Here is a 22,318-nt window from a genome sequence, read left to right as displayed (position 1 = left end):
ACCCCCCACCCCCCACCCCTGACCCCCCGAGGCTTGAGAAAACAATTACAGACAAAGAAGAAGCGTCAAGGAGGCCAAATGGTAGACGCGCCGAGGCAATCGTTGATATTTTCGTCTTTTTCATTCATACGAAGCGTATGCTAATCTGCTGCTAGCACGCTACACGTTAGCACTGATCCTTCACCATATGAATTATGTATGGTCCTCATGAGTCATTTTGATGAGATTTCAATGTACAGCAGACATAAATCTGGAGAGTTACGCTCAGATCGCACCAAGTTTGACCAAGTTTGTCCGATGGGTGTCCAAAGTCTGTCAAAGGTGTCAATGCCGGATGCATGATTTATGTTGTTTGCGACCATTTTCTCGGGCAGCGTCGCATCTATTTTTAACAATTACTAAATATTCTGTATGTTCCTCTTGTCCTGCTCACTTTTGATGAATAATTTGGGCTGCTGCCGAAGCGAAATGTTGAGAAAACTTCACCGCGGGGCCGCCGAGCCTCCAAGGAGGAGCGGTTTGATCCTGACTGGCTTCTACAGCTAATCTATCTCCAAAGCCGAACGTGCAATTGCATGTCAGTCAGCGGGCCAGTGGAGTGGATTGTCTCATAGTTGCTCGGTAAAAGACGCGTGAGTGCGCCCCAGGTGGGCTCCGAGCGGGAGGAAGTGCAACAAATCCCACGTGGACCAATGAGAAGAAAAAAAAAATATAGCAATCTAAAGCTGTATTGAAATGATTGCGTCAGTCGAGCGAGAACGGTGAGACGGATACGACAAGTTCCTGTGTTTGTCAAATCCAACTTTCCGATGATGAACCGCATCGCAAAGAATCGTGTTTCCTTTATTTCTCGTCAAGAAGAACAGATTTTTCCGAGAGTTCGTTAGGCACGGCTACAGAACATATTGCGAGTCAGCTTGACATGACGTCATCAAGAAAAGCAATGCGACGGACTCTTTCCATACGTAATGGATATTTTCCAAAGAAGTCTTACAATATATATATTTTTTTTATGTTTATGGCTATAATTTACTGATTTAAAGGGAAAAACATTTTTTTGATGCATTGTTCATCTGCTTCAAGTCAAGACACCCTAAAAAAAAAAAACCCAATATGGGTCAAAGGGGTACTGAGACAACTTTTGGGGCGCTTCATTTTACAGTTGGGTCAAAAATAACCCAATATGGTCAAAGAGGGTTTGACCCAACTTTTGAGGTCATTCATTGAACCCCAAAAGCTGGGTCAGAATCGATAACCCGTAAAGCGACATGCGATGAGTGGAACAGCCTCTAGAAATTTATCATTTATCGTGTTGGCAGCAGCCGCCCGCAGTCAGCTAAAAACTTAACAACACCGGGAAAACAGCACTGGGCCTGATCGGCGCCATGTTCCTCTTCCCGTTTTCTGTATCAACACCCAAGCCAAACACCCCCCAGCACCCCCCCGGTCGACCCTCCACCCCCTACCCCCACTTACCCCGTCTACCTCCTGCTCGCCTCCAGTTGTCATATGGATGTTGGGAGCCAACAGGATTTGAAGGCGAGTCCGTGGTTGTGTTGAGCTCCTCCTGGGATTACCCAGCTTGGCTTTTTGGCTCCGCTTGAGACGCCGCTCTGGAGAGCTTCTGGCTTTTACGTTGCGCGCGTGTATGTGTGTGTTTGTGCATCTGCCACTTCCACCCAGGGGGATGCGTTGAGCACAGGCTTTCGCCTCTTTCCAGTGCCATAACAAGAGCCACTCGGGACAATTTGCTCAAACGGAATCATTTTTGATGTTTTTACGTCAATTGTTAGCATGTGAGAAACGCTGTTTTGGAGATCTTCCGATTTCTCAACTCTCGCGCTTGGTTGAACCACACCAAGTAGGCAACGAGTCGATTTCCCTGCCTCACCATCTTGCACCTGGATTTTGGTCTGTTTTACTGCCACTTCTCCTTTCACTTTCCCCTGCCCTGCTCTCCGAAGGTGCTTCCAGACTGTGTAGAGATTCCAAAGAAGTAGAGAGACTATTTGTGGAGGATGAAACTTATTGCATTTGCAATAACCGCATTTGGCATCATAAATATTCAGCACCTTTAACATTTACGACGATTGTCCACGGATGTTTTTTCAGATTGGATCAGCGGGAGAACGTGCTCAAATTTAGCCCGATTGTCTGTTTTGTGTCACAATCCCATCCAGGATTTATCATCGTAAATACTGAACCGGTTTTAACACGATGGTTGACGCAGGGCAGATTGAGGGATGGGGAAATCGTTCTTACAGAAGAAAACTGAAAATAATCGCTCAGGCTAATCTTCGAGATTCACGATCGCTGGCCATCATGTTTGGTTCTCATCGGGGTAGTCGGCATGCGATCAATTCCGAGTTGTAAAATGTGTGGAGATCCGGGTGTTTCAAAGCAAAGTCACGCTCGGCGTCGAGCTTTGATTTGAAGTTAGCTCATCGTGAAGAAAGCGGCGCTCTAACGAGCCAGAATAAAAAAAGCCGACGATGCCGCCTCTCGGGCGGCGATATTTGGCGTAATTATATCCTGAGAGGAATTTCTGTGTCGTTTTTTTTTTTTCCGGGCAGAAAGACAAGAGAAATGTTTTTATTTCTTCCCCAGCCACGGCTGTAATTATTCGTAAACTCCTTCTCACGCCTCCTCCCCCGTGGCAGGAGATTGACGGGAAAATAAAGGTTGTTGTTGTGACGCCGGCGCGCTCCTCGCGCAATTAGAACAAATGTCAGCCGTGTAAGAAGAAGAAAAAGGAGGCGCTAATTGAAAACATAAAAAGATCCCTCAATTAAGTCTGGAGGCGAGCGAGCATGCAGCGGCGAATTATTTGCATTGTTAGGCGGCGGGGAAATCGCCGAATGGGCCGTAAGACAAACAGAACCACCTCGGCGGGGAGTCGCACCCAACAACATCAAAAGCAGAAAAGCGCGGAGCGCCTCCATCAATTGGCACTAATTCACCCACAGCAGCTGCTTTGAAGGAGACAGAAGCATTTTTTTCCCCTCCTTTCGCAATTTACAGCAGTTCCCAGAGGTCTTAATAGCACGTCTGTGGCATACTTTCGTCAAAATACCCCAAGGATCAACAATGGGGAAATTGGCTTGTTTTAGGGGTGGAGCTGTCTCATGCAATGAGACAGCCCGGCGCTGGAATAGTTTAGGATTTTTTTTTTTTTTTTGGTTTTTGGTTTTGTTTTTTTTCTGCACTTCAGTTGGATTTTGTCTTGACAGCAGGTTGGTTTCTTTTTATTTTTTTGAAAATGCTTTTTAAAAAAAATTAGTTTTAGTATTATTTTTAAAAAAATCTAATACTAAAACTAATTTATGGAGTATTTGTCGAGTGAAAAAAAAAAAATTTATATAACAATAAATATGTATTATTTATAAGGTGTGTCTTTGCTTATTTTTCATTTTTTTTAAAAAGCATTTTCGTTTGGAATTTATTTCGTGACCAAAAAAACCCCCCAAAAACATTTGGTTCATTTTTGTGAACTACAATAACCTTGACGACCAAAGTGCTCGCTAATTCCTCTCATTTGTTCATTTGTACTTGCAAAAAACAAAGCCCAGCCGGAGAGAAAAGCAAAGCGAGCAGCCAAGACCACGAGCACCCAACCAACAACTTCACGGCAATCAGGTAAGCGTCGTTCATTAGAACAGTGATTCCCAACCACTTTGCATGAACCCTTTCTGGGACAGCGGTTACGACAGTGGACAGCTTATCAGGTTATCAGGTTACAGGTTATCATTATTTGTGCAAAAAAGGGTTAAAAACACTTTTCATCATTTCCTTTTTCTGATTGCCGGGCCCTGAAATGAAACTCCTGAAATAAAAGGAGATGAATGGAGAGCCATGGGAGACAGACACCAAAAGTAATAAGAGCATTCAGCTAAAAAAAAAAAAAAAAACCCACAAGTCAGAGAATGTCACAGTCGTACTTCCACGAAACAACAACAATTTATTTCCCGCCTTTAAAAAGTGACATTTTCATAGAGTGTCCCCTTTAAATTGCTGCGGCTATCGGAGGAGAACCTTCTCGTGATTTATCAGGCCACACGTCAAGATTACAATCTGGAGGAGAAAAAAAAAAAGCAATCTGCCTCCGTCTTCCGAGAAGCAGGAAGTCGCTCACCTGTGGAAAGAAACAAAAATGACACGTGTCGGCGTCACATGACTCCCGTTTTGCACGTCTGTGGAAAAAAAAATGCACATTTTCCTCAACAAATGCTGAACTCTTTAGTTGAGCGTATCAAAAGTCGATTCTCATTCTCGAGTCTCGTTCACATGCAAACGACAAGCAATGAAGACCTCTGCGGCACATGCCTTTCTGTGACTCTTCCAGTCCCTCTGGTGCAACCTGCCGAGGACATTCTAAGCTGAGTGAAACCTTCCTATTGAGATCGCTTGCTAGGAGCCGTCTTGGGATTCATGTTGTGAACTTTGCTATTCATCTCCATGTTGTCAAACGTACTGGAAACACTGAACGGTTAAAAGGTCGGAGGTCACATAAAGTTCAGCTGTTCAGCATAGAATTGTACATTTTTAATTTCTCCTGTAATCTCACCGGAAAGATAACGACTTTTTGTTAGTAGTTCGTGAGGTAAAAGTGACTTTTCACAAGCTCGTATTCAAGTCGTCGCGTGTTTGGAACACCTGCCCACCTGGATTTCGGCATCTTCGTAACCCGCCTGGTCTTCCCCGGGAACAAACGCATGAAAGAAGACAGACTTTTGACGGCAAGCGGACCCAGGAGATTGTTTATCGGACAATAAGAAGAAGAGTCGGCTTCGAGTGCTTTTTTTTTTAAAGTAGCATCAAATCCATTAGCACATGTTGTTGTGTGTTTGAAAAATGGAACAGAAGTCCATTTGCACAGGTTGGAGTGCTTTTGAAATGCAAATAAAGTCCATCCGCGTATGTTGTGGTGCATTTCAATTCAAAATCAATCCAGCCGTGCGTGTTATGGTGCGATGGTTCTGAACCCTTTTCGGGGACAACGGTTACGACAGTGGGCAGCTAGATTATCATGTTATCGGGTTACAGGTTATCATGATTGGTGCATGAAAGTTTTAAGATGGAGTGGAGAAGACATCCGGCATATGTTTTTCGTTTCTTGAAAATACGTATAATCAATATGCGTGTCAAAGTGCCTTTAAATTGGACACCTTTTCATGTGCGCCTTTCAAATGGATCGCACTCCATTTGCATATGTTTTTTTCTAGTGCTTTAAAAAGCGACTAACTCCATTCGGGTTGTGCCACTGTCTTTTAAATGGAATAAAAATCGAGCCACGCAACTTGTAGTGCTTTGGAAATGGAAATCTTTTCTTTTTCAAACATCGAATGCTCATGCTCCGTTCGCAAGAATAAAATGCAGCTGTTCATGTTGTGGTACCCCCTGACAAAGAAAATCCAAGACTGAGTCTGCGTAAGTCTCGCATGTACAAGAAGCAGACAACGACCGGGAAATGACCACCAAAAAAAAAAAAAAAAATCTCGGACAAGCGGAGAAGTAGTTGATCTGCTGCTGCTGTCAGTGCGTCACGCCTGCCAAACGTCAGCCTGGCGGAAGAAAGCCGACTCAATCCGTTTACGACGTGACGATATCTCTTAAAATGGCAGCTCGCGGGCGGGCGTGCTGTGAATTTGCAGGCGTCGCTGTATTTTTACAACATTACAACTTTTTTTTTTTTTTCACTTTTATCTCTATTTTTGGGGTAGCGATGTCATGGTTCCATTTGTGACCAACAGGTGGCACCGTAGGGCTCCGACTTCTGTTATTTGGTGTCCGCGCTGTTTTGCGTTGGGGGGGGGGTCTCCAGTCTACCCTCACTCTGGTCTTCCAACTCGGAGGCTCAGCGTATTTTGGCACTGGGAGTGCCTCCGAGTGGACTTTGCTGACTTGCTCGCCGAATCTCAGAAGCTTGGCAGGGGGGGAAGACGACGGGGCTCTCTGGCGCAGCTGAGCGCTCGGAGGTCTGCGCCCGAGATTATCCCAGTCCAAATGTCTCTCGCGTTTGTGTCAACAAATCCCAACAGGGAATGAAGAAGGAGCGCAGGCGGCGCATTTCTCCAGCTAAAGCCTTTCTTCGCCTCGCTTGCCATTGGAGGGACATGAAAGCTCGGTTTGGCATCCTCACCTGCTCCTCCCTTCCTCTTCTGCTTCTTGTTTTTCTTCCACCCTCGCGCCCACTTCACTGCCCAAGGAGTTGCTTTCGTCCCGCCGCAAAATGTGTGGCATGAAAGCTTTTAGTGTACCAGTCAAAAGTTTGGAAACACCTCATCAACCTACCAACCAACGAACAATCTAAGCTAACCATCAAGCAAACAACAGTGAAAACAAATTTCCACCGCTGCCGCGATGTTCACTTGCGAGCTAGCGGTAACAATTGTAGTGATCATCGTTGAGAGTCTTTTGAAGAGATAAAACACAATCAAGGCTGCGGTCGGAGGGGAATCGAAAGTGTTCAACTCCATTTGCCGTCTTTGCAACTGGCTCGCGCTCAACCGCGCGCACAAATACGCGCCCGCGCGCGGCCTCTCTGAAGTGCGCGGTGAGCGAGTGAAATAATTGTCAGCGTTCCTTTTGAGCCTGCTTTATGTCCCCCGTCGGAGAGGCTGACTTGCTGTCTCGTCTGCTTGATAACAACACTCATTGTTGTCACTTGTGGGCGTTTGTTTGGCCTCTTGAGCTGGAAACACAGGATTAATTCTTTGGTGAGCAGGCCCTCGCTGACTTTTAACGGGGGGAAGGGGGGGGGCGTAATCAGCTCAGCCGTGACCGAGGGGATGAGAGCCTCTCTGGTCGCCACGTTGCATTTCACTTCCTGCTTCGCACATCAACCAGCCAGGGTGAGAGTAATCAACCTCGATACTTCAGTGGCTGTTTTGATACCTCACAATACACAACTCATGTTACTGCAGCTTATCGAGCAGTTGTTGCCGTCATATTTGTGCGTGCGTTAGACTGCTCCCTTGTGGCCAATGCGAACACACCAGAAGGAGCTTGAAATCATGAACGGTTTTAACTTTTGAACTACAGTCACATAGGATTCATTTTTTTCCCTCTTTTTTGACATACCGGTACTGTTTTTGAAGCTAAATAACACTGAACAGCACAGAATGTAGTTTAAAAATGCCGCTTGAAAGCTTGATGCTTGAAAATGGAGATCGATTGTTGTTTTTTTTTTTTTTTTTGTGACATGGCGCGCACGTGACGTCACTCCGACAGATGGGAATGCAAATGGTAAAGTCCCAGAATGCTTCACCTCAGGCTGTAAACACTCTAGTCCTCCTTTCTTATATGTTCAATCATGTACAGGCGCTTGCTGCGCGTCTTTATCTATTATTTGTCATTTATCAGTTTTGTTTCATGTACACGCATGAGAGAAAACGCTGTTTGCTAACATTTCTTTTTTGACTGTCCTTCCCACACACTTGAACACAAAGTTAAGATATCACCCCAGCGTCTCATCACACTGAATCTATCCATCCATTTATTTATTTTTCCTCACCGTGCGGTCAAAAGGATGAAATCAATAGCGCAGTGAAAGCCTCTCTCCGGAACCTTCTTTAATTGTCCCCATGCAGGAAAAGAGCATATTCATGGTGCTGTCAAGAAGAGTGCAGTGTAAATACAGCCAGACATCACCTCACACTCCACAATTTATTAGCCTTGCAAACGCACTCGCCGCCGCACTCCATCAAGTTTTTTTTTTTTTACCGGCGAGGGCTTTTTTTAGTGGACCTAAAACCGGCTCCCAAGGAACAGCGGTGTTGGCGACGACAGTATTTTAAGATGACATGTCTCCTAATCAGGCCCGCAGGAGCCCACGGGCTGCTGTTCTTGTTGTTGTGCTGTTCTAACACAAAATGCTAAAATGCCATAAATGGGCTAACGGAACGAGCATCAATGTTGTGATTATACTCTTGCAAAGCGTATATTTGACCTTTGACCTTTTAGCTTTTGACCGCGTCTTGCGTTTCTTTTGTTCTGGAACGTTGTTCATCCTAGCTGATGACTTGATCGTGCCGCTGGCTGAGAATCCTTGCGTCGGGTATATTTATTATGATATGTTAATTAGGCCAGCAGTGATGTCACAATTTGGCACAATTGAGAAGGGCGCACTCACAGACACGTTTTCAAAAGACTTGATGATGCTATAATTTGTTTACAAACTTGAAAGATTAATTGTCCATTTAAAATCACATTAAACGGGAATAGCTCAGTTAGCATATCAGCTCAGTTAGCATACCAGCCCACACGTTCCGAATGAGAGGGAAGGTACGTCCGCGAGGCACTAAAAGTTTGAAAATCATCTCAAGAGAGCTCATTTCACCTGGAGTGGCTCTCTTTTGAGAAGACGGAGGGCCTTCAAGAAAGGTGGGCGATGCCTAACGAGACGCAGTCGTAACGAGCCGAGGTCGTTAGCCTTGAGAGCGTCGCTCAGCATCTCCGCCGAGTGTTTGTCAAGATGGAAAGGAAATGTTTCTATACTTTCAGGGCTGCAAGATGCCAGCGGGTTCCCCAGCTTTTTCCACATCCACAATAAATCGTCGTGGACCTCCGACGCCATTGGTTCTTTACTTTGGACTCAAGTCTTTGGGAGGTGAGCAGGTTCATTTTTGACATGAGCAGGACCTGACAATCAGCCACGATACCTGCAAAGTGGATTCGCTGTTGACGAGTGACGCCATCATTTGTGCGTTGTGCGCGTCCGAAAAGGATGGGCTTGTCGTGCATACATTTATTGATGGAGCGCGTTTTGTTCCCCTGGAGAAGGAAGTGAAGTCCAAAAAGGATGCAGCGTTCCCTGGCTTCGCTCCAGCGGGACCAAATTGGGTGACAAAGTCATTCCGGTAAGTCAGAGCAATTTCCTCAGACACCCCAATCCAAGTCATTTTGTCGCTCTGGTCTTGTTTTATTGAAAGGCTGAGTGCTTGCGCCTTGATTTGGAAGCAAATGAGAACAATGTAATGCTAAAAAATAAATAAATAAATAAATAAAAAATACTCCAATCATGAAGGCCGATACAAAGTAACTGCACTTTTATCTCTTTTTCAAAAAGGCACCAGACTTTTGGGTTTTGGACTTATGGACATTCATGGGGACACGAAGAAGCTTATATTGTGTTAGCCTGTCTATGGCCTTTTGCATGGGAATTAAGCATGAAGCTAGCGGACTTTTGTTATTAAATGGGTTGATTAAACGTTTTGGTGTTTTCAGAACACAATATTTGATTCTCTTTTGTTTGGGTGTCAGTTTTACGATGACCTTCAACTGTGAGTACCTAGAATTTATCGCAATTTGTAAAGGCAAAAATGTTTGCGAAAGCTGTAGTCAAAAGTAAAGATGACAAGCTCATCAGCACTGGAGCAGTCCAAATCCTCAAATCATCAGCTTGCCCTGAGTTCCACTCTGCCCCACTGTTGTCAGGTGTTCCACAGGGTTCAATTTTGGGGCCCCTGTTGTTTTCAATGTATTTGCCAGCCCTGGGTTCCAGCTTAAGGAAATACAGTACAGGTATTTCCTTTCACTGTTACGCGGAGTAGCCAATTCCTCATGTGAACATCAAAATGTGTTGAGCATTAGCATGTGATTGTTAGCATGTCAAGTCTGAGCGGCTCGGAACACATTTTGGCAGCGGCGATATTGATCATCGACTTCATCATCAGGATTTTGTATGCTTGCGTGTATCTCGTCACATCATTAATGAAGCAAGATGGCAGATAATGGTTTTATTATCCTTGTGTGGCCAGGCGCGTCTTTAGCTGCCATATGTGTCATGATGTCTTGATTGCGGTAGTTAGCCGGGAGGCAGCTCAAAAAGCCAGCGCCCGCATCTCGCCATTATCACCGTGGTGGGGAAACAGGAAAAAAAAGCCCCGTGGCGATGAGACAAAAGCGTATTTAAGCACAAAATGGGCCAGCCGGGCAAATGCGACTGAAAAGTCGCCTGCCTGGACGGGCGTAAGTACACCATTAGGCGACGCCGCCGCTTTCATCTCTTACTTCAAGACGCAAGTGAAGATAATGAGCCCTCGTATTGGCCATCGCACGCTCTCGGGGCCTTCCATTAGCACCGCTGCCTGCAGCACTCTGTCGATGACGCCTCTTCATCGGCTGCCGCCACAAAGGCGACAGTTCCTCATGCACAAAAAAAAAATAAAAGTCAAATGAACAAAAAAGAAAACCGAAAGAAAGACTTGACTCTTCAACAACAAAAGCTGCAAAACTCAGATTGGAAGGAAATATCACTCAAGATGAGGGCTTGAAAAACCGCCATCAGCAAACAGAAGAGAACATGTGCTGTCCAAACTTGTTTGCAAAAAAAATTTCAAGATCAGATGATTCTTGTTGAAGATCTCGACAGTTCAAGCGCCACACTTGACATTGAATGACACCAATTACAAACATGAAAAAAAGAAATCTGTTCATCTTTTCTTCATCTTAAGCCCGCCGTCCATCATGTGACCCGATGAGACTCCAGGAGCAGATTCGTCCGTCATTTTTTTTTTCCTCCCTTTTTCCCATCACATGTCATTAACTCTGAAGGATCCCTACTGACCATCTCTCCCTCCAAAGTCTCATTGCACAGCGGACTTTCATCACCTCTGACATCTTTTCCATATTTCAGTCTAATTGCTCCCACCTGCTTTGGCCACACCGCTCGCACAAGTCGCCGGCTGTGCTTTGATGCCGCTGTGTAGGTATTTGAAGTGCTAATGCTAATTTGGCACATTGCACTAATGAACGCGGAGAAGATTAGCACCAGCGCATCGAACTAAGCCGATTCCTTCAGACGACGCCCCGCTGACAAAATCTCTCACCTGGAAAGATGAAATCAAAAATGTGTCCGCTGGGAAAGTTCACCCGAAAATCTAATGTGACACGTTGAGCTTTTTTGGGCAACTTGCGATCGCGCTTTCAAGTCAACTTTGGCTCAACCTGTCCTCACTAAAACTTCAACTTGGCCAGTGAACTTACAAACGTGATGCAGTCTGCTACATTTGCCTTCCAAACTAACATCCTGGTGACCTAAAATGGGACATGTTGACAAAAAGGGGACTTGACGCAAACATTGTAATGTGCATGCCAGGCCACTAGTTGGTGATGACATTATAAAGACGCTTGTAGTTTGAGGAAAGCTGTCGTCAGTTAGATCGTCTAGCCAGAGATATGGTAGGTAGCTGACCCACTTTGACCCACTCTCCTATGGTGTTCCGCAGGGTTCTGTTTTGGGGCCCCGGCTGTATATTCATTGTACTTGCTGACCCGGGGTTTCATTTTAGGGAAGCATGGTATTGTTGTTTGATGGTGGCTTTCATCTGCCACATTGTCACTTAATGCATTTTGGAGATGCGTTCGAATATCGCGTGGAAATATAGCGAGCCCATTTGTCGTTGGAGCAGCTGCCACCGCTACACAGCGGGTAAACAACGGCAGCGACATGCTATGCTCACGAGGACGTTTGCGTCTTTTGTTTTGCTCAGCCACGGCGTTGCTGAGGTTAAGAAGCCTTCAGTGCGCTTGGGAGACAACATTGAAGATGAAGAGCAGGCCAACGATGGGAGGAGGACAATGAGGAGGAGGAAGAGTGAGCAGCAGGCCGCCTCTCAAGAGCCGCGGGTGCCTTTATTTTTAAACCCACCACTCGATTGTTTGCTAACGCCGAGATGGAGATAGAGATGGAACGTCTCGTGGGACATTTACACGCAATTCATGAGAAAGTGAGATACCTGCCTGACTTTCAGCCACTCTCATTTATTGATTGTACACGTAATGAGGAGCGTGGCCTATTCATGAATCTAATTGTTTTCATTAATAGACCGAACGCCTCATCAGTTTACACATGCAACAGAGTTGCCCTCACGACTCAGTTCATTCAAAATGCTTTCATTAATATGCCACACTCCCAGTTAATTTTTGTTTTCATTATTATGCCACCCTGTAATTAATTTGTTTTCATTCATAGGGCACACGTCTCAGCAGATTGGACACCTGATGAGGAGCGTGGCCGATCACTTAATTCGAATGCTTTCATCGAAATGCCACGCTTCAATGAAATTACGTTTTCCTGAATATGCCAAGCCCTTCATCCGATAGGAAGGGTGACCGACTGTAGTTTGATGACTGAACTTGACCTGGAAAAAGTAACTTATTCAATTTATAATGAGAGAATGTGCACAATTTGGAGCAACCTGTTAGTAATGCATTGCTAACATCACTGGCAAGAATGAGGTTGTCGTCATTTAGATTCGCAGCCGGACGACCTTAGCCCACGTCTCCTTTGAAAGGGATTTTAAAGGGGAAGTCAACCCCCCAAATTTCTTTACCGTTATATGTGCCTCGACTAGTCTAAACACGGCATTCTGATTAATATTGCGTCTGTGGAATGTTGCTGAGCAAAATCCACCTGCCATCTCAGGGCGGCGGCCATTTTGCCATTTTTATGTCATCTGTAAATGACATCACAGTTGCTCAGGACTCAGATAACAAACCAATCACAGCTCATCTGTTTTTTGAAGCTGAGCCTTGAGCAACTGTGATGTCATTTTCAGTCGACAGCACGTGGCAAGATGGCCGCCCCCTGAGATGGACAAAAACGAGTGGATTTTACTGCTAAACTTATATTCCACAAACGCAAAATAATCAGAATGCCGTGTTTAGACTAGTAGGGCTGCGTAGAACTTATTCATGTAAAGAAAATTTGGGGGTTGACTTCCCCTTTAAGGCTTTCCACTGATTCCGACGCACCATTTTTGGAAGCCTAAAAGGGGAAAAAAAGAGGAATGTTTATGTTTGATTATGTTTGAATGTTCAGAGATGAAATCGTCAGCGTGACCTCCTCCGTCGCCCTCATCTTCCACTTTTTATTCCAAAAGCTCACATCTCAAGATGCGTCCTTATTCGTCCAACGCCGCCGAAGCAAATCAAACTCCCGGCAGCGCAACAAAGCGGCGGGATCAGCACCTTTGTGTTGGCGCCACCCCCATTTTCAACAAGGGGCGGCGCCAAGTCAGCTCAAGGGGTAGACGGTGCATTCAGCGGCGATAATGAAAGCTGTGGCGCTCGCTCCACCAAAAAAAGCTGCAAACGTATTCCGCCCCCTCCGCGATTGGGATGAGCGAGGATGAAACGCTCCAGAAATGGCTGTCGGGGCCCAATGTTTACTCCGTGAATTATTGCTGGAGGAGACGCGCTCGAAGAAGCAGAAGCCACCCAAGCAATCCAAGCCATCACGACGGCAATCTTCGCCTTCATGCATAATCTCCACCTCATCCGAGGGGGGAGAAAACTCTTTCAATATTGCATTGATGAGGCAGGCGCAAATCTCTTCTAAATTGTTTATTACAAACAAAACATGGCTGCTACTCACCACATCACACCACACAATTTGTAAACGTTGTGGCTACTCTAATAAACTACTACTGGCTACTCTTAAAAAAAAAAAAGTCATTTAATGAGTTTATATCAAGCACTGCTTGATCACAAAAATGACAAATATCCTTCTCGGTGTTTGGCATTAGCGTGCCTGCTATGGATTTTTTTTTTTTTGGGAGAGGACTGCTTGAGTGCAGACCTCTCCTAAAAGCAAACATTAAAAATACACTGCACATATTCTTCGTCTTCGTCTCACATTCAAGTGAGGAAAAAGCACAGTGGTGTGCATATTTTAACGCGGCTGTGGGAGGATCTGAACAAGTGGGAGAGGCGCGTCGAGCACGTAGAAACTGAATACAAATTCAAGCAGATGATTTTCTTCCTTTCGCTCGTCCTCATCATTGAGCGGGTCGATGGCACGGCACTTCCGGACCGACAAGCGTTCACACTCATCATCATCATCATCATCGTGGTCATCGTCATTCATCTTTAAGCAAGCTAACATGCTAACGTGTTCAGGTTATGGGGGATAAAAAATCCACAGGAGCGCAAGAAGGCTGCAGCTCAGGTTCGAACCAGGGGACCACTCAACTGTGAGGCAGATTTGCCAACCACGTGCTGCCCTCAACTGACCTTGGAACAAGGTAGGAACGAACAGGAAGTGGATGAGATGAGGAGAGCTCCAACAAGTGGCCAGGAAGGATTATGGCAGCGCTGATGACGCAGGGGTACCCTCGACTGAAAAAGAAATACCCGGACATTTGAAGATATGGATTCTTGTGGACGCTGCCAGTATCAAGCCACTGATAATAGATGCCGCTATACTGCGGCAGTTTGACTCATCATCTGCGCCAGGCCACAAAATGGCTACTTAGGCGCCAAACATTAGTGCGTTCCGTCTCATTGGGCGCTCGGTGAGAACATTTGCCAGCCCAAGGTTAATGAACTCTGGATCACTTGTGCGTCTTCATAAAGCCTTCGCCACGCATGTCACAGCATCCCCCCCGCCTCCCACCCTTGCAACCAAACCCCCTCCCCTAGACCCGATGACATTTCAAAGGCTGGTTGATGAATCGCATGCACATTCCGGCACCTTGAAACAAAAAGTGTCAGCCGACGTCTTAGAATAGCCTGGAAGGAAGAGGCGCAACACGCTCTTCATCGCATCATGGCGGAGGAGGAGGAGGATGCTTTAACAGCAATAATAATCATAATCATAATAATAAGAATAAGAATAAAGACTTGGAAGAGAGCACTTCCACCCAGAAGGTAGAATTAATCCGTTTATTTTTGGGTGCTTGCTGCTTAGCGCTCGTGCCCTCAGAACATGTTGAAAATATCTTTTTTTGTTGTTGTTGTTGTTTTTGTGTCTTATATATACAAGCAGCCCACGGGGTATACTCAGCAGAAAAAGAATCTTGAAATGAGGCGCTAGAACGGGTGATTTTGAAGCAAAAAAAGAATATATAAGTGAGTTTCAAAAAAAGAGTTAAAATGTGAATGTAGAATAAAGCCTTTCATGTGTTCATAACTGATGTTGATTTGAAGGAGCGAAAAGATGGGGGCCAAGTAAAAAAAAAAAAGAGAAAAGAGCTCTGACTTGAGGCTGCAAACGACCTCACATGAAGCGAGAGGACACTTTTTGATGATGAAACTTTTTCTTTGTTGTACCACACAAAGCAAAGCAGCTCGGGTTCTTACGCAACAAATTCTGAGTACATTTGTCGCAAAAACACTTGAACTCTGCCAAATCTTTCAAAAGAATGTGCATTTTCACGTTCCACAGCCGTGAGTTTTTATCAGTGACTTTTTATATATCTCCAGATATTTGGATAGCATTTTGCCTGAAAGATAAAGGGGCCTTAAAGGCAAATCCCGTCCCTTTAAAGCGACGAGGGTAGTGTTGCCAGCCGCTGAGGCGGCTGTTGAGGGTTGTGAGGTCATGAACAGATGTCCTTCGAAGCCTCTTATACCGTTTCTATGTCCAACTCGATCGCTCACACACAAAAAAAAAAAAAAAAAGGTTCTGGATGCCGGCGGTTAAAAAATAAACAAATAAAAATAAAAAAACATGGCCTTCCGCACGGCTTGCTTTTGCCGCCCCCAAAACTCCCCCACCGACGTTATCCGTCTTGAGGAGACATCTTTCACTCGTGTCGGCCTTGAAACTTTTTCAGGCGGAATGCTGTCCTTTTTTTTTTTTTTTTTTTTTTTTTGGGCGCCTTTTGCCTTCGTCTTCTGATTTATGAACACAGACGAGTTTGGCACAGAGCAAACATTAATCGCGTTTCGATGACAGGCGCTCGGGCGCCGGCTTGCAGCAAAATACGTCACGGGTGTTGGAAAAACTCTGCTCCGTGACGCGCACCTGACTTCAACTGGGAAACGTTCTTATTTTCACCAAAGAATTCTCATGAGCACAATAACAACAAATCCGTCCAGTCTCTGTAGTGCTTTATTTCCTTCAGTGGGCCCCACAAAAAAAATTATGCAGCCAGTCACAATCTTGGCTCTGTGCTTTGAGTTTGACATGTACTTTTTGTTCTATTCACCCGCACGTATTATACAGATTTTTTTTTTTTTTGTGGCGATGTCATCTCCCAGCATGCACTTGTGTTTCGTGCCAGCAACACCTTTTGTTCACTCAGTCATGGTCATGTGACATGACTGCACGTTAGCATAATAACATCCTGGTGTGTTCAGAGAGCCCTGATGACCGAGCGCCAAGCTAATGCACTCTTAGAAAGATATTTTTACACTTGTTGGAAAGATATTTTTGCACTTGTTGTTTTCGGAAAGCAACAAGGCCTAGCGAGAACAGATTTGGCTGTACGTGATGTCTTCCTAATTGCTCATTTTGCTCCGATTGCAAATTAATGTCATGGACCCGAGCGACCGCTTCCACCGTCAAAACGCAACGGACGCCCGACCGGTACCCACAAGGCTGAGTGGCTGTCGGGCTGATTGATTACCGGCGTAAATGCCGAAAGGTTGAGTCTCTCACCTCGCGACATTTCACACCTTTTACTTGGGAAAAGTTTTTTTTTTGGAACGCAAGCAAAAGGGAAACAAATGCGGTGAAATGAGTAAAAGGAGAGGAAATGTCAGGGAAGCACGAGGATACAGTATGCGACACGTGGGCAGGAAGGCCCAGGAAAGAGGAAGAGACATTAATTCAGCACCCACCCCCACCTAAAAAAAAGAAAACAGGAGGAAAAATCATCTTCAAATGCGGTGAAATGAGTAAAAGGAGAGGAAATGTCAGGGAAGCATGAGGATACAGTATGCGACACGTGGGCAGGAAGGCCCAGGAAAGAAGAAGAGACATTAATCCAACACCCACCAGCCCCTAAAAAAAAAGAAAACAGGAGGAAAAGTCAACTTTGCGAGGCGTCAGAAGCCAGCAACACCCTCCATTCCGCATTCCCTCCCCAACCATCCCTCCATCACATCTTCATCTGCTGGAATGACGAATATTAGTGCCGTACTGATGAGCTGAGAGAGGGGAGTTGAGATGTCTCAACGAAGAGTTTATCCGTCTGCCTGCCGTATACTGGCCCCTGGTGGCCAAGGCTGGGATAACAGAAGGAGCAGCTCAATGGTCATTTGACTGATGTCGTAAGTGTTACTTTCCACATTATTGTTTTTTTTGTTTTTGTTTTTTCGAGGAATGGATTATGTCACTCTAGAACTTGGATTTACGCCACTCCTTTCACATAAAATTTTCTGAAAATGACGTTTTACATTCCCCAAATTCCCTAATCCATATTTTCCAATGTCAACATCCCCAAATCAATTTCACGGGCCCCCACAAGCTACACCGATCTCCGGGGGACCCCAAAACCCAATTTGAGATGCCCTGAGCTAGATGATGAGTCTCGTGTCTGCAAGCTGTTAACACCCCCCACCCCCAGTTGCCGTGACGACCGGCCAGCATGCGCATCCTGCTCGGACATGTCACAACACATCATTTGCCTTCACGGCTGACTAGCTAAGTGAAAGTGAGTGTTGTGTGATCATAAACACACACACACACACACACACACACACACACACACACACACACACAGTGTGAGTGTCCGTGTAGTGATGCATGCTGGGTAATGAATAGTTTATTACCCCGTGGAACTTCGCCCCCGCCTCATCAACACAAGAGGTGTGTGGAAAAAAAAAAAGAAGCTCCTTGACAAGATGGATATTTAACTCCATTGATGTGCTTGTTGGACACTTTTATCGACGACTTTCCGCCGATTACTGTGCTCGCCTTCCCTCTAGTGGCGGGAAGAAGAGCTACAAGCGTGAGAAAGTGCAAAGGGGAAGCATGAAAGGTGACAGAAAGTTGTTCTCTCATGTCTTGTCTTGCAATGTTCATGAACATATGTCTCATTTGAATCCAAAATTGTTCAGAACACGAACTTTTACGTAACATGGCTTATGTTTCACACTAATGTCACAATGTATTGATTCATTATTTTATTTAGTTGGTACTATTATTGTTATTGCATTTATTCTGTTTATTACCATTATTATTACGGTTATAATGATGAGGATTTATTATTAGGTTGATTACGACTCTTACACTTTCAAAGTGCGCTCTCAATACGTGTTGCGAAGTGTGGCGTACGCTTGCTGCTGACGTCAGCGCGACGCAGGACGCAGTTTTGCTTTTCGAACAAGAGAGGGCGCCACAGCGCTTCTTCTGTCAACCTTCAACTGAATGTTGACAAATCTCACGGTGAAGTTGGCACAGGGATCGACTGGTTAACACGCCCGCCTCACAGTACAGAGGTAAACGCTTCGATTCCGGCTCCGGCCTTCCTGTGTGGAGTTTGCATGTTCTCCTCGTTCCTGTTTGGGTTTTCTCTGGGTTTACTTCCTCATTTCAAATATATCCGTGGCAGGTTAATGGAGGCCTGAAACGATCATGAACAATTGAATTGGGTGTGTTAGAATAGGAAGGGATCCAAAACAGGCAGGATATGGCTCTCGAGGAACCAAATTTCCCGACAATTACCCTGCTCGATGTGAGTGTGAGCACACAACCCGTTTTAAAGCAGTTTCATTTTTTAAATACCTTATTCCATTAATATGATTAGTTTTCATGAACGATTACAACATTGGTGTAGATGTCCCACTGCAGGTTGTGATCAGAAAGGTCTTGGTAGTCGACCGCAAGGCCATGAGCTCTTTGGAACCTTCTTACAATGAGCTGTTATTTATCCATTGTTGTACACACCAGTGGAATAATATTTCTTAAGAAAAAAACATTGCAGACAAAAACCACACACACACACACACACACACACACACACACACACACACACAAAAAAAATTGCAGTCATGACTTCTTTTGAGAGAGAAATCCTTGTCCTTTCATGCAGCGCTCTTGTACGTTTCCATAGCAACTCAGCAGGTTGGACACCCAATAAAGCAGAAGGAGCGCATGCGCTGACCGACAACGTCGAAATTGAATTATACACGCACGGACCGAGCACACATGCGCTTAATGATCGGATTCGGATGAATTATGAAGATGATGATGATGATGATGATGATGATGCTCATCAGGCCTCTATGCTTGTGCGGTGTGTACACTGAGCAGCGCCCCCCTCCACATTTTATTTTCATGTTCTTCCAACACGGTGAGCATATTTGTTGTCGGTTTAGGTGCCTAAGATACTAATAGCACAGGTTAATTAAAAAAACTCGAAATTGTCCATATTTGTTTATTTATACGTGCCCGGTGATTGACTGGCGACCAGTCCAAGGGTGTACCCAAATTCACGAGGGATCGGCTCCATCCTCGCCGCAATTCCGATGAGGAGAAGCGCGGTAGAAAACGGGAGGGTTGATTAAGGAGCCTTTTAGTGGCGCGTTCCTGAACGCTGACATTTCAAATGAACAAGCGGTGGCTCTTAAGATGCACTCAAGCTTCCTGGAACGTGACTTCACTTAAAATCCTCCAACGCTTCGTTTTTAACATACGCATTAGGAAATATTTCCGAGTGCATAAAATTGTGCTTTCTTGATGGCCAACCTGCACTTTCGCTTTCACTTTTATGAAGTTTTCAAAGTTTCCAGTTTGCGGGGGGGATCCTGACTTTCAATGTCCGTGCAGTGAAGCTGACATGGTGTTGATGTAGGAAATACTGCCCCCTTGTGGAGGGTGACAAACCCGGAACTCATTTCTTTGGATGTCATTCAAATCCTGATGATGGTCCTGGGCCAGTTTCTCTTGTGGTTCTGCTTCACATTCAGGTTCTCACCACTATGCCAGTTCTGATGAAGATTCTGGTTCTGATCCTGATGTTGATTCTGGTCCTAATTATGATTCCGAGTCATATTTCGGTCAGAGCAACACTTGTTTTAAGCCAAGTCTGGCGTGCTAAAAACCACCTGAAGAAATCCCGAAGCATCTCAAGTGAGCTATCGCCCCACTTTGTGTTTGTTATGCACAATTTTCAGGTGACGAAGTGCAAGTGTGTGTGGTCTGGTTCTCTGCATTTTTTTTTCTTCCCTGAAATGGGAGCGACGGGCCGCTAAACACCGGGAGCGCGGCGGGCATGAGCCTCTCAGCGCCACTTAGCCCGGCACGTCACAGCTGCACCGGAAGCACGGAGCCATTTACTGCATTTATAAAAAGGCCCCGCTCACATGCATTAGCATTTCATTGGTTCGGCCAGCTTATGGGCATGGAAACAACACGACCGCCGAGCCGTAAACTTTAATTGCGTGTGTGTGTGTGTGCGTGTGTGTGTGTGTGTGTGTGTGTGTGTGTGTGTGTGTGTGTGTGTGTGTGTGTGTGCATGCTCAATTTCAAATCCAGCTTGATTTGCCAACGTTTCGAGATTCCGACTGACTGATTCACTTCACATCTCAGCGACGAACCACCCCCACACCCTCCCGAGCTCCCTAAAACTCGTCAATATGTTAATTAAAAGTCTATTCAACAAACTTTGCTTTGGGCCACAAGCAAACAATAGAAAAAAAAAATAAAGTCCAGATGTTGACAAATTCCCGTCGTTAATTAAATGTGCCATCTGCCATGATCAATATTTTTTTGTATTGCGCATTTCCTCCCTGAATGGTTCTCTGGTTTCCCGCCCGCTGGATGTTTCCGCTTTCCTCTGTTGCCGTGGAAACCAAAGTGTTGGCGAGCCTGCAGCGAGAGTCATCCCGTGTTTAATTCAAAGTGTTTTTATGATCAGATTCTCCCCAAAAAATTTACTTTTGCCTCCAAGTATGTTCGTTGTCTTTGGGGACAGTAACAATCCGATTTGGATCATTCTCGATATGAATTTTAATAAATGTTTGCCTACAGTCAATCAGTTTAGTAGTTTCAATTGGAATGCACCGACTGTTCTCTTCGCGCATTCATTCGCCCATCGTTGATGTCATCGATGGGCTTCAGTGATGTAACTGCTTGAATTCACTTGATTGATTGGTTATTGATTGACTGAGCATACGCGTGCAGTCCAAGACAAAAATCAAAATCGGAAGAACGGAATATCTAAAATGACATTTTCTTGTTGTAATGAGAAAAAAAATGAAAATGTCTCCTCCTGTGCTTCCTTTAGTTCGAAATCAAATTATGAAGCCTGAACGGGGCCTGGATCGACGTTCGTTCGTCGCACATGCGGCTTTGAAAACAAGTGAAATTAATGTCAATAGAAAAGATCTGAGTGATACTTGAGCGGGATTTGATTTATTGTGCGCTGCGCTTGTTGCTTTTTGCTTCATCTTCATCAAGGAGAATGACTGCCCTTATGTATGAATGCATGAAATACATTTGTAGAAATCCATTAACAATTTTTACCCAAAATGAAGCAGACTCAAAGAACAATTCAAGACCCCGGTGATGTTTTATTCATCTTTCCAGCGGTGGCTCACATGACGCAGAGCAGCTTGACTTCACATTTAGCAACAGAACACCAAATAAGAATCCGTTTTTACGACATGCTTAGACTCCGTTGAGGTCAAGATACAAGAAGCAACTTGTGACACGCTCGACTCCCACCAGGCGTCAAATGATTTGTCCGGCTGGGTTATGTCAGAGGATCTCAAGTTTCACACGATGATCAACAGATGCGATCGGACAAGGACGGTCGATTTGTTATCGACACTCGCACGGAGCCGGCGAAGCGCGGCAGATTGGAAACATAACGACCGTTCAGATGGACGGACAGCTAATGCTAGGTTAGCGCCACACGGGGCATGACATGGCACGGAATCGACACAATTACGAGTTTTTCACAGTTACTGTTAAAAGTCAGCACGATGATGTCATTTTAAAGCCTTTTTATTTTCTGAATTTTTTTTTCTTTTTTGAAAGAGCAAAAGGTGCATTATTACAGGAATAAAGTCCCATGTGTATTTTTTTTTTTTAGAAGCCAAGGAGTAGGGTTTTTTTTCTGTTTTTGTTCAATATTGTCCTCTTTGTTTATTAATTTTTCAGATCAGAAAGGCATATTCTTCCGAGTCACGAGTCCTACTTTTCCTCCAGAGCAGAGGTATGTGTAACAGAGCCAAAGTTGTCCTTTTGAAAGTCACTCGTTAACACGTGACTTTTCCTTACGAAACAACTTGTGACTTTATCTTGGGAAAATACAACTCGATTCTCATGATGTTGGAACTTGTCTTTTTTTTTTTTTAACATCACGTTTTTTTTTTTTACATTAGTTTTTTGATTGATAAAATAAATAAATAAATAAATATAGATTTTTTTTTCTAAAAAATGAATTCATTATGGTGACATTCGGAAGTTTTTGAAAGAAAAAAAATAGAAATATATACACACTTTTTTTCCTAAAAAAAGAATTTGTGAGTTCTTGGATTTTTTATAATATAAAAAAAAAATCTATATATATATATATTTTTTTTTTAATTTAAAATTTTTTTAATTTAAAAAAAATTCCAAGTAAAGAACTCACAAATT

General features: G+C 44.5%; 1 long non-coding RNA gene across 3 annotated transcripts in view; it reads left to right on the top strand.

Moving 5' to 3' along the window:
* The window catches only part of LOC109518830 (uncharacterized), a 16,564-nt gene extending 4,198 nt beyond the window's left edge, over positions 1 to 12,366 (top strand). Inside the window, exons 3-6 of one of the 3 annotated variants that reach the window (XR_002168826.1) lie at positions 8,503 to 8,608; positions 8,779 to 8,858; positions 11,493 to 11,729; positions 11,975 to 12,366. This is a non-coding gene — a long non-coding RNA (uncharacterized LOC109518830). Of the gene's footprint in view, positions 1 to 3,563; positions 3,637 to 8,502; positions 8,609 to 8,778; positions 8,859 to 11,492 lie in introns of those variants that run through there. The other 2 variants (XR_002168825.1, XR_002168824.1) reach the window with 2 other exon arrangements.
* The last annotated feature ends 9,952 nt before the right edge of the window (positions 12,367 to 22,318 follow it).

Source organism: Hippocampus comes, unplaced genomic scaffold, assembly GCF_001891065.2.
Source record: "Hippocampus comes isolate QL1 unplaced genomic scaffold, H_comes_QL1_v1.1 scaffold25, whole genome shotgun sequence".
Classification (NCBI taxonomy): Eukaryota; Metazoa; Chordata; class Actinopteri; order Syngnathiformes; family Syngnathidae; genus Hippocampus; species Hippocampus comes.
This window is presented reverse-complemented; position numbering and strand designations above follow the sequence as displayed.